The sequence below is a fragment of the Cebus imitator genome, unplaced genomic scaffold, assembly GCF_001604975.1.
Source record: "Cebus imitator isolate Cc_AM_T3 unplaced genomic scaffold, Cebus_imitator-1.0 Scaffold55, whole genome shotgun sequence".
NCBI classification, from domain to species: Eukaryota; Metazoa; Chordata; class Mammalia; order Primates; family Cebidae; genus Cebus; species Cebus imitator.
Window position 1 is genome coordinate 6,743,192 of NW_016107370.1, and position 12,049 is coordinate 6,755,240.

At 37.8% G+C, this 12,049-nt stretch overlaps 1 protein-coding gene across 1 annotated transcript in view; it reads left to right on the forward strand.

Annotated features, from left to right (window-relative positions):
- Positions 1-12,049, forward strand: part of SERPINB7 (serpin family B member 7) — a 58,803-nt gene that overhangs the window by 13,783 nt on the left and 32,971 nt on the right. The gene's annotated exons all lie outside the window — the stretch shown is intronic.

Sequence of the window (12,049 nt, forward strand, 5' to 3'; positions counted from 1 at the left end):
GCGTGAGATGGTATCTCAATGTAGTTTTGATTTGCATTTCTCTTATGACCAGTGATGATGAACATTTTTTCATATGTTTGTTGGCCTGTCTCTGTAATTCCTTTGTTCTTTCCTTCAGTGTTGACTCCCCAGTCACAAGGAGACAGCTCTCTCTATTTCCTGTATCCTACATTCCAGGGAAGAGCAGTGAAGAGCATGGGATAAAATTGTCACCTAACAACTGAGTAACTCCTCTCTTGGAAAAGTTTCCTAGAAGCCATAGACAGCAGCTTCTGCTTGCATGACTATTGGCCAGAATCTAGACACATGTTCCCATCTGCAAGGGAAAAGGGAAATTTTTTTTTAACTAGGCAACATGGCTTCTCCCATTTTCCATTAGTTTTCTTTCAACTAAACAAAATTTAGTTTCTTTTAAAAGAAAAAGAGAGAGAATGAATCTTGGGTCTTAACATTCTTGGCTACAGTGTGTATGTTTACTAAATGCCTATTTTTCCCAACTTTTAAAAGAAGGAGTCATGTTTTGTTTTCAAAACATGTGTACCCATGACCTACATTTGGGTAAGCATTCAATAAATTGTTGAACAAATGAAACTTACTGAGAATCATGGCATAGCACTTCCTGAAATTTCCAGGTCAGGGATGTTATGTTGAGGTGGTTCTGTTTGCGCTGAAGGCTAAATCTTTGCTCATGCCCTAGGGGATCACACTATAGCCCACCTTTTGGAGGAATTTTCTTCTGAAATTATCTTCCTGTTTCTCCTTCACCATCTATTATTCTTCTGCTCGATGATTCCCAAAGCAGACATGAAGACTTATTATCTCCCAACTTAAAAAGATAACTATATGCTGACTGCTACCTTCCCAACCCCCGCTCTGACCTCTTTCTTGAACTGGGTAAAACTACATGTCTGTCGTTACTATCTAGAAGCTGCTCAAATGTAACATTATCAAAACAACTTTCAATTGAGTATTGTGGGGCAGACAGAGTAAGATCCAGGAGAAATTCCCTAATTCTGGCTTGAGTAGCAAAAAAGAGAGCTCTAAAAAGTTCGGTGAATGTGAGGGAAATTCCTGCTTATTTTTTTCTCTCTATTGCCTCTATTCTCTTACATCAGTCCCCAGCTGGACCTGTATAGGTCCATGTTTATCCAGCCAGAGTGGCCAGGAAAGAGTGGCCTTTCAAAAGCAAGACATCTACCTGGTTATATAAACCAAGGAACCTTGAAGTGATTCTTTCTTCTACTCCTTTCATTACCTTCCACCTCCAGTCATCAAGTTCTGCTAAATTACTTCCAACTTTGCATAAATCCATAACTTTTCTCCATCTCTATTGTTACATTTCTGTTCACAGCCTTCTCCTGTCCTATGCTGAGTAAGAGCAGAGGCTCTGGTTCCTGGCCACTCTTGCTGGATAAACACGGACCTATACAGGTACAATTGGGGACTGTGATGTGAGAGAATAGAGGCAATAGAGAGAAAAAAATATGCAGGAATTTTCCTCACGTTCACTGAACTTTTTAGAGCTCTCTTATCTGGTACTCAAGCCAGAGTTAGGGAATTTCTCCTGGATTTCACTCTGTCTGCTCCACAATACTCAATTCAGAATTTGGGGCTGGGCTGAGTTAAATAAATGAATGTATTTATTCAGGAAAGGAATAATAGAGTGGAAAAAGTTAAACTTACCACTGTCTTCTTTGTACTTAAATTCTGTTCTTCCTAGATCAATCTGTTGATATTTACTTTTTAGGGTTTTCAAGTGTCTATCTACACATTCTGTCCAGGTATTATAGTGGAGTCTGTGGGAATTAAAAGAAAGACCATGTTTCCTCTCTTGCCTATTCCTTGGAGTGTTAATGGATTACACTAATAGGCTTTCTAATATTGAACCAGCCTTGCATTATTAACATAAATTCTTCTTGATTGTGATGTATTATAATTTTCATATATTTTTGGGTTTGATTTACAAATATTTTATGGAGGATTTTTCCTTTATATTCATCAGGGATATTTTTTCTCTATTTTTTTTTTTTTTTTTTTTTTTTCTAATATTGAACCAGCCTTGCATTATTAACATAAATTCTTCTTGATTGTGATGTATTATAATTTTCATATATTTTTGGGTTTGATTTACAAATATTTTATGGAGGATTTTTCCTTTATATTCATCAGGGATATTTTTTCTCTATTTTTTTTTTTTTTTGTATTCTGTCTGATTCTAGTGTTAGGGTGATGCTGGCCTTATGAAATGAGTTGGAAAGTCTTATCTCCTATTTTCTGGAAGAGAATGTGTAATATTGGTGTTATCTGTTCTCTATGTATTTGGTAGAATTGTCCAAGAAAACATCTGGAACTTGAGATTTCTATTGTTGGAAGGTTTAAAACTACACGTTTAATTCTTTATAGGTATAGACCTATTCAGGTTATTGAGTGAGTTTGGGTAGTTTGAGGTTTTTCACAGCATTGGTCTAGCTCTTCTAAGCTGTTAAATGTATGTGCATAAAGTTATTCTTAGTGTTTTTTAAAAAATTCTTTTAATGTCTGTGGGGTCTGTGAAGTCTGTGGGTCTCTTTCATTCCTGATATTCAGACTTTGTATGTTTTTTTTTTTTTGACAGTCTTTTTAGGGATTAAATCTTATTGACTAATTTAGAAAATCACCTTTTGGATTAATTTGGTTTCTATATTGTTTTTATTGATTACAGCTACTTTATGATTTTCTTGTTTCTGTTTGTTTTGCTCTTGTTCTAGTCTCTTGATGTGAAAGTACAGATTATTGGTTTGAGATTGTTCTTCATTTTTTTGTTTTTAGTACGTAGATCATTCCAACCTTCTCTTCTTGCTTGTCTATATCTACTCCAACAGTGAGAAAACCTGACTTGCACCATCTTTCATCCGCTGGACATTTTGAGTGTTATATAATGAGACTCTGACTCCTGTTCACATCTACTTTTTAAGTAGACAGCAATGGTTTTAATGGCAATTGGTGGCATCTGGTTTAAATGGCAATTTGATTGTCAAATTTTTGTAGTACCATTCTCATCTGCCCTGTTTTTACAGTACCCAGCAGTCAATCTGAAACGATCTCATAATTCGGTCAATAAAGCTTTTGGTCTATTGATTCTATTCATTTTCACAGATTAATAGAACAGTGGTGAACCTAGGACTTCATATATGAATTTAAAGCATTCTTTTCTCCATTTCCCACTTCTTTGTGATTGTCCTTAAGCCCTCTACCTGGGAGGGGAAGGGGTGCTACACTTTTGCTGGTGTCCATTTTCTGCAGGGTGGTAGTTGACAGAATCCCACCTCACAACTTTGTGCACAAGTGTGAGTGGGAGGGGAAGGGCTCTGTTATCTGTGTCTGCAGCCACCATCAAAGGATGAAGGCAGGACACTGCTGCTTCTGCTTGTGTTTACTTAGTGTGGAGTGGGGATTGTCATTATGGTTCTACCCTACAGTTTTTACAGCAATCAGGCCAGCAGGGAGGATAGAGGGTTTTGCTTCTCTTGTGGCATCTGCTTGTAGTGGGGTGATTATCATTCAAAGGATTCTTTCTCTTCCTGGACCTCTGGTTAGAGAGACTTTTATCCCTGCCTCTATTAGTATTATAGTTTCAGGGCATGGTTAGCAATAGCACCTAGGCTGGAATGTAAAGGAAGAAAAAAAAAACCCAACAAATGTAACACTAGGTGGCCTCTCAAGTCCTGAGATTCCTAGCCACTCTGCCTTCTTTTCTTCCTCTTTAGCGTTTTCTCATAGTTACTTTATGGCTTTTGTCCAGAAGTTTAAGTTGTAATTAGCAGGAAAGAATATGGTGGAGTGTGTTTTTTACATCTTGACCAGAACTGGAAGCTACTGTAATTATTTTTAAATTATTTTTACTCAAGAGTTAATGGGAGGATTTCTACTATCCACGTGAAGGATCATGTTGTGAGTTCTTCTGTTTTTGTTGATAGTAAACTCTAGTTTTATTGAATGCAATCAGAGAATATTGTTGTAATAGTCTTCCTTTATTAAAGTTATTGATATTTTCTTTGTGATTTACAAATGATCAACTTCTATGCATGAACCATGGGCATTTGAGATGAATGTGTTCTCTACTATTGGGGTATGGAGTTCAATACGTTCATATTTAACATAATGACTGTATTGTTTAAATCTTTTACAACCTTATCTTATTTTATTTCCATTCTGCACATCACACACACACACACACACACACACACTCTCTCTCTCTCTCTCTCTCTGTCACACACACACACACACACACACTCTCACACACAGAGATTCCACAGAATTTTATTCACCTTTATCAGAAGAAAGGGGGCTGATAGTCTGGGAAGATGTTGCCAGAGTGGGAGAAGAACGGAACTTCCAAAAGATGTGCATGCATTTTGCATGGTGGGGTGGGATGAGTGTGTCACATGTCACTGGTGCTCTAGGAATGGCGACAGTGTGAACATGTATGAGAAAGGAAGAGACAAAAGAGAAAGGGAGGCATAATTGCGGTGAGGGAACAGTGCATTTGAAGAGAGATGAAATGGTATTTAGTTGCTGGTATGAGTGAAAGTTTGGGGGGAAGAAATATTTTAAAAGAATGTAGGAAGTATTTTTGATGTTGGTGTACTTTGTCAAATCCTTAAGGTGGTCTGTTTAAGAAGCCTAAGTGAATGAAATAGAACTTGTGTTTTCTTTGAATATTATTTCCTGCACAGACTGGATCCTGGTGGTTCCCAGTTTTTATTCTCAGTTCTACTTTTATTTTGTATCTCATTTGTAATGAAATTGATAGAATTGGAAATGAAATGACCGCAGTAAGATAAGCTCTTAATAGTTTCCTAATCGTATTAGACTTCCCATTTGTTTATGCTTATTTTGTGTGTTCTTACGTGTTTCACATACACTGAACATACTATTTTTTCTTAAAGATAGAATTGCTACATGCTATTGCAACTAAGGCATCCTTCTAAGGGTTCACATGAGTTGGAAATTTATTCTTCCAAAAATAGTAAGGAAACTAATGTGAGTTGAAAGGGTTCATTTTTGTTTTTGATAAGGTTATATATGGGATTCTCTATTTCTTATAGACCCTTATGAGATCAGATGGACTGTGATTTTTAAAGCAGATTTTCTGGGGATATTTATGAATAAGTCAAGATAGTAGCCATGTTGTCTTCTGACTTCTAAGGATAAGTTTAAGAGGACATAGTGGGAGACAAGGTAGGAAATGATGAGGAAGGCTTCATGGTTCAAAAAGAAAGAAAAATCATAGGCACCCTGGGATCTATTTCAACTGCTTCTCTTTTTTAAACTCTTATTTTAGGAGTACTTGTGCAGGTTTGTTATATAGGTCAACTGCATGTCTCGGGGAGGTTTGTATAGAGATTATTTCCTCTCTCAGGTAAGAAGCGTATATTGAAGGCGGAGAGCTGGAGAAGGGAGAGGATCAACTGCTTTTTGTTTTAGAAAGACACAAGCTTATTGAGCCCTATTTTTCTCATGTTGTAAAATGGGAGACTTTGACTTAAATGATATCTAAAATTTCCTTTAGCTTACTATCTATTAATAAAGGAAAAATTGGATTTATATTTACTTTCAAGACCATTGAATTAGCATATTAAATTAAAGTTAAAGTAGGGATTTAAGCCTCACTCTGCAAATGGAAAAATATAGGTCGTGGTTTTAAAGCTTTCATTTATAAACAGAAAAATAATTTTAAAGGATAAGAAAATAGTAGCTTGTAGAAAAATTAAATACATGGTTTATATTTAACGTTGCCACTGAAACTGGTCAAGGTAAAGCTGAATGAATCTGGATATTTAGAATATTTACTTTTTCATGACAAATAATGGCATTCAACATGTGGTGATAAAATAGTTCAGGAGGTGAAATGAGACCAATTGTTGCATTTCTTTGTGAAGTTGAAATCCTGAGGTAGAAAGTGAACTTTAATTTGCTTCTGAAATTAGAATTGGATTTTGTTTAGGAAACCTCCCTGTGTTTGCTCATGAATCTCATAGAACTAAAGAGTTCGAATTGAAAAGGTAGCACTAATAACAATAGTGACGACTTGATTCTTCAAGAATTTACAGTTTATTATTCTGTTGGTTGGGACTGGGACAATGTGATGAAATGATGTAGCACAAAGTGGAAACCAACAAGGCCTCCAGAAGTTGGTATTCTGATCAGAGAGATTATAGGACGTTCCAACGATTGCATTCATTTAAATGCATGAGGAGAATAGCATGTTATTTATTGTTAAGTGAAAGCTGAGATTATTCATTTCAAAAGTAAAAGAGAAACAGAAGAAGGTGGAGGAAATAAAGCCAAAAAAAAAAAGAAGAAAATATTTACATGTAAACAAGAGATGTATAGTAGTTGAATTTTTTATGCCCTGCCCACAGTAAAACAACAAAGAATACATCAACAAGTAAAAATAGACCTAACGAGCAATCACTTAGAATGAATTAACATGGTAGAATGTGCAATTAAGTCATGGAACTTGCTATTACAAAATTTCATTCAAATAAATAGATAGATTAGAAAGATTAGATTTGGTAAACACAGTTTATATAAAAATTTTAATGTCTGGAATTTGGAACCAACAAACGAAATATCAAGCAAACAAATAAAACACAAATGACATCAGCTTCCAGGGAATAGGCTTATATATTTTAGGATGTGCAAAGAATATCCCTTAATTTGGAACTTTTAGTATGCCCAAGTCATTTCCATTTTCTGGGAACTACTCTAAGTCTAGCACCCCTTACCATGCCCTTGCCATTAGTATTTGGTCACCAAATAATTCTTAAATCCTCAGCCTAATTACAGAGCTCTATCTAACCAGAGCTGACAGTCGCCTCTACTGACACCTCATGTAATCCTGAATTAATCCCTCATAGTTTCCTTAAACCCCTCTCAAGTGGAAGTTGTTCATTTCCCATGTGCACCTTAATTTAGTCCAGGAAGAGAAAAAGAGCTGTCTTCTGGCTCTTTGCCATCATTTTCAAGGCATTTTTCTACAGTTTTCTTTTACTACTCTTCCTCCTTTGAAGCCCTATACATCTACATCTATTCCTTCTTTCCAAGCTTGGTCATGACCATCTGCCAAGCTCCAAGTACTTCCTACAGAACCCTTGAGGATTTTGACATCTATGCCTTAGTTTTTTCTTCCAGCTTGTCCCTGGACTGAATGAACACACTGGATACCATCTACTATCTAGCCTTTTAACCAGCTCAGCACTCCATTTTCTTGGACACCACTGGACATTGTTACCTTCTGAAAATTCTCAGTTCTTTACCTTCAACCACAGCCTTTGTGTACTCCACACTCCCATTAAACATGCTTAAAAACACCTCGTCTTCCAGTGTCATGATGTCTGTAATCTTATCATTCATCAAGCCTTCTTAGTTGTTCTTGTATTCAGCCTGTAAAGGCTCACCATATTCTCCAGTTATAAGAGTTTGGGGGTGAGAACCCGATGTGTTGATGTCCATGGTCCTGAAACAATCTCTGAAAGATTGTGAAGAGGGTCGTGCCACCTCTTTACTATGCAGTGTCCAGGAGAGTCTTCATGGTCTACTATTTCAACTGCATTCTCATTAACACTAATTCCAACCCATCACATCTGCATTTGTAATTCACAAACTAACCATTGATTTTCTCTACCTTGCTCTTGGACTTCCAATTATGACTATAGAAAAATCACATAACCTTGCTACTAGCTCCCCTACAAATATTGAATTTCTGGCCACAGCTGGTTGTCTGGCCTTTCTAAGTCTCTTTAGAAACCTGGATTATTGTTACGCCTATCCTTTAAGTGTAGGAATTTCCCAAGGGATCTTCCCAATGTTTTTCCTTCTTTTTCTTTGGACTTTTTGTCCGGAAGTTACATCAAAGATTTTAGCTGCCATGTAGATGTCAGAGACCCCCAAATAAGCATCTATATCATCAGCCACTTCTTTTATATACAGACTTAAATATTCAACTACATTTTCCAAATGAATGTTCAATGGGCATTTCAATTTCAGTGTATTCAAACCCAAACTTATTATTTCCTCTTTCCCCTTCATTTGTACTCCTCCTGCTGAATTGTCTGTCTCTTAATGACATCATCATCAGAGAGCAGAGCCTAAAGTGCTCCCACCACTCCACGCGAGGTTATTAGATATTTGCTATTCTCAGAATATATCCTGGATACTAAATCCATGAGTTTTTCTTCATACCCTTCTCTCTTTCCTGGGATGCTTCTCGTCTTCATTTTCCCAACCCAGATCAAATGCTAGCTTATTTGTGTGGCCCTCTTAACACTACCACTTCCAATTATTTCTTCCTGAAAACTTCCGTTTGCTTGCCTTTCTCTCTTATCATTTGTTTGACTTTACACTAGGTCATTTCATTAATTCAACAATAATTTATTAAGACCCAAGTATCTTAACAGACACTATAATAGGCAAGGAGAAAGAAATAGGAAGAAGTCTTGGCTTTTGGCCTGAAGGAGTTTATATCTCCTAGTATTGAGAATATAGCCTTATAATTTTGGGTACTCATGTATTGAATTTGAGTTAGCTTTTTAAAAAATCTTGAAAAAATAGTAAAAGTTGTTTAGGTAGCTGGAGGACTACCACAAATAAAACCTTTTTAAGATTGGCAGTTGTGACATCAAATCTATGTGGAAAAAAATCACTTTTCAATTTAGCATGAGGATGACTTGTGGAAAGGCATCCTTTCCCCTAATTATTATTATTATTTTTGTTTTTAGAGAGATGGGTCTGGCTATGTTGCTCAGGTCAGTCATCCTCTAATTACTTAAAAAGAATCACCTAATCAGTTCATGTGGCAGATGCTTATTCTTGGGACCAGTTGAATAAGAAAACACAAGAGTCTCTGTTATTCAACTGGTCCCAAGAATAAGCATCTTCCACATGAACTGATTAGGTGTCAAACTCTAGAAGATGCAGGGACAATTAGCATCCTGCTAGGTGCCTTGTGGCAGAGTATAGTAAGAGTGAGGAAGGGTTCTTTTCTCTATGATTATACTACTCATAAACAATCATGGAGGTGAGCAATAACTATTTAATTTTGGATAAGTTAACAAGACTCCCTTCTTCCTGGGAAAGAGGCAAATCTGCACAAAATTGAGAGACAAGCAACTATAAGATGACGATACCTTCTAATTCCAATAGCTTTTTACAATAGAGGACCCAGTCGCTTGGATAAATGTTGGCTGTAGTTTCAAAAACACTCAGGCAGAAGGACCAGGCTTGCAGTCACTTCCGTGGATAGCAGGTGAAGGTAGGTATAAATATAGCTCAAACTTGTGATGCTAGAGCCAGAAACTGAAATGTGTTTTTGCCCCTGTGTGGCATGTTCTGATGGCAAAGGTGAAAGCAACCAACTGGGCCCAATCTACCTTTCCCTATACCTGACCACTTTTCAAGGTGCAAACCCACTTCAACAAACTCTAGCCTGTATTCTAGGAGGAAGGATCTGGGTGGTGCAGACGTGGCTTTCCATTGCCAGATCAGAAGGGTGGAGGAGAGGCTGGCAGGATGACAAGAATGAGTGAACACACCAAGTTTCAGCTCCTATCTGAAGCTGCTCAGTTCAGGTAAGCATTTAGAGAATCCAGGTGCAATAACTAACAGAGCAAGTGTATTTCTGGAAAATTCCAAGCCAGAGAAAACTGGGAAAAAGAGGGAAAGGATGGAAAGCAGTACAAAGAGAGCCAGCCAAAAAAGTTAAGAGGTCCAGATGAACATCTGAGATTGGAGAAGATGAAAAACATTGTGTGAGATTCTATTTTAGGTCATTATGCCAGGCACATTTACACAGGATAGGGTTGAAAGAAATCAGGCTATAAGATGAGTAGCCCTGTAATCCTAGCACTTTGGAGGCCAAGGTGGGCAGATCACAAGGTCAGGAGATCAAGACCAACCTGGCTAACATGGTGAAACCCCATCTTTAACAAAAATACAAAAAAATTAGCCAGGCATGGTGGCATGCATCTGTAGTCCCAGCTACTCAAGAGGCTGAGGCGGGAGAATTGCTTGAACCCAGGAGGTGGAGATTGCAGTGAGCCAAGATTGAGTCACTGCACTCCAGCCTGGGTGACAGAGCGAGACTCCATCTCAAAAAAAAAAAAAAAAAAAAAAAAAAAAAAAGATGAGTGGCAAATTGCAATAAAATTGCACACTAAACTCACCAAGTCGCTGTTGTCACTGTCATCTTGCCTTAGCTGATTTGATGTCTATTTAGTCTACTGGTCCATTTCTCACAGAAGGGTATGTTTTGACCCAGGCTGACAAATACTATTGATTCCGAAATTTGTTTTTATGGTTACATTAAAACCATTGTCATTATAAAAAACTGAGATGGAAATATTGCCTCCCTAAATCTGATTCACATACAAACTGAATGAACCACATAACAACCACCTTAGTCAGATACTATTTTGAAATCTGGTTCAAAAGCTAAATGCTTACAAGATTCTTGACAGACAGTGCTGTGCTCTGAGTCACAGGGAAGCCATCCCAGAAGCCAGGTCTACGCACCAATAAGCAGCTGCCCGTGCAGGGTGCAGGCTGCACCTATGGACAGCTTTTACAACTGAATTATGAGCATTTTAGAACAGGTTTTTGTCCAGAAACTCTGATTTTGGTTCATTAGGTAGTGGTAAACAGGCTCCCTTCGAAGCTGTCCATCACCTTCCTGAGTGCGTGGGGGAAAACAGCTGGGCTGAACAGTCTTGAGAAGTGTGGAAACATTTTCTTTGTGAGTGAGAACCGATCAACTAGAGAAAGGAGATCAGAATCCCATCACTGCTTCTGGGTATCAGGTGCTAGCTTGAGTACATTGTTGATTTGCATATCCAATTATCAACCTGCATTATTGCTATTCTGTTGTAGGTGAGAGGTAAGTTCACTAATGAATCTCAAGGAAAATGTAAATGGCCAATGACCATGCTCAGAGGCCTGAAATCTCTCCAGGCCGCACACTTGGAGGGATGCTTTTCTGGTGAGGCAGCTTGTATCACCACACACAAATGTGCTTGGGCTTGGATTCTGCTGGAGAGAGCACTGTGACCCTTGGTCTCTTCCTTGGGCCATGTCAGTCAGCCTTGGTCTTATTTTACATCCCATTCTTTACCTCATTGACACCTGTGTATCATTGGCTTGGTGGTCCCAGCCCATTGTCCATCAAAACCTGCTATCAGGAATAGATCAATTATCGGTTATACACAACCGTGCCATGACCCTATCTCAGAGGCATTTGGTCATTTGGTTTCTTTACGTTTTTTTCTTTGTTGTTGTTGAGTTTAAAAATAATGAAATACAATGTGGCTACATAAAGGTGCATTCAATAGATGCATGCAAGTTAATAACAGAACATCGAAAGAACCTCTAAAACCTCCCTCCTCATTCTTTTACCAACAAAACCTCCCCTCCCACTAGAGGTAACTAAAGCAGTTATATCCTTGGCTTCACCTATCCACCCATGTAAGCATCCTTAAAAATACAGTTTTGTCTGGTTTGATCTTTCCATGAAGGGCATATTACTCTGTGTATTCTTTCATGTCTGATTTATTTGCCCTCTAAACCTTACTTCTATCAGTGGTGTGGGAGATGATTGTTACTGCCACGGGGATTTCAGACAGCCTTAAGAAGATGAGGGCATAGTGTTGTGGTCAGAAACCTTCTGGTGTGCCTTAAGATAGTGAGTATTGAACGACCATGTCCTGGTGTGAAGCACAGCTTGTTTTTGGATATGCTAGATAAACCAAGGTCTTGTGAGAAGCTCTGGTAGACAAAGGGAAGAAATGAGTCCCAGTGGACGTCTAACCGGGAATGCAGGGTTTAAATCATCACAATGATGACAATTTTATCCACAGTTGATCTATAAAGTGTACTATGATATAATGTTCACTTTGTTTCCTCTGGAGTTAAGAATTATCAAATTTGCTCATTTTTTTGGATATTCGTTTGGTTTCTAAGTTCCTATCACTTATGTATTTCTTTTCTGATGGGGTAGATATCCCTTCCCATATGT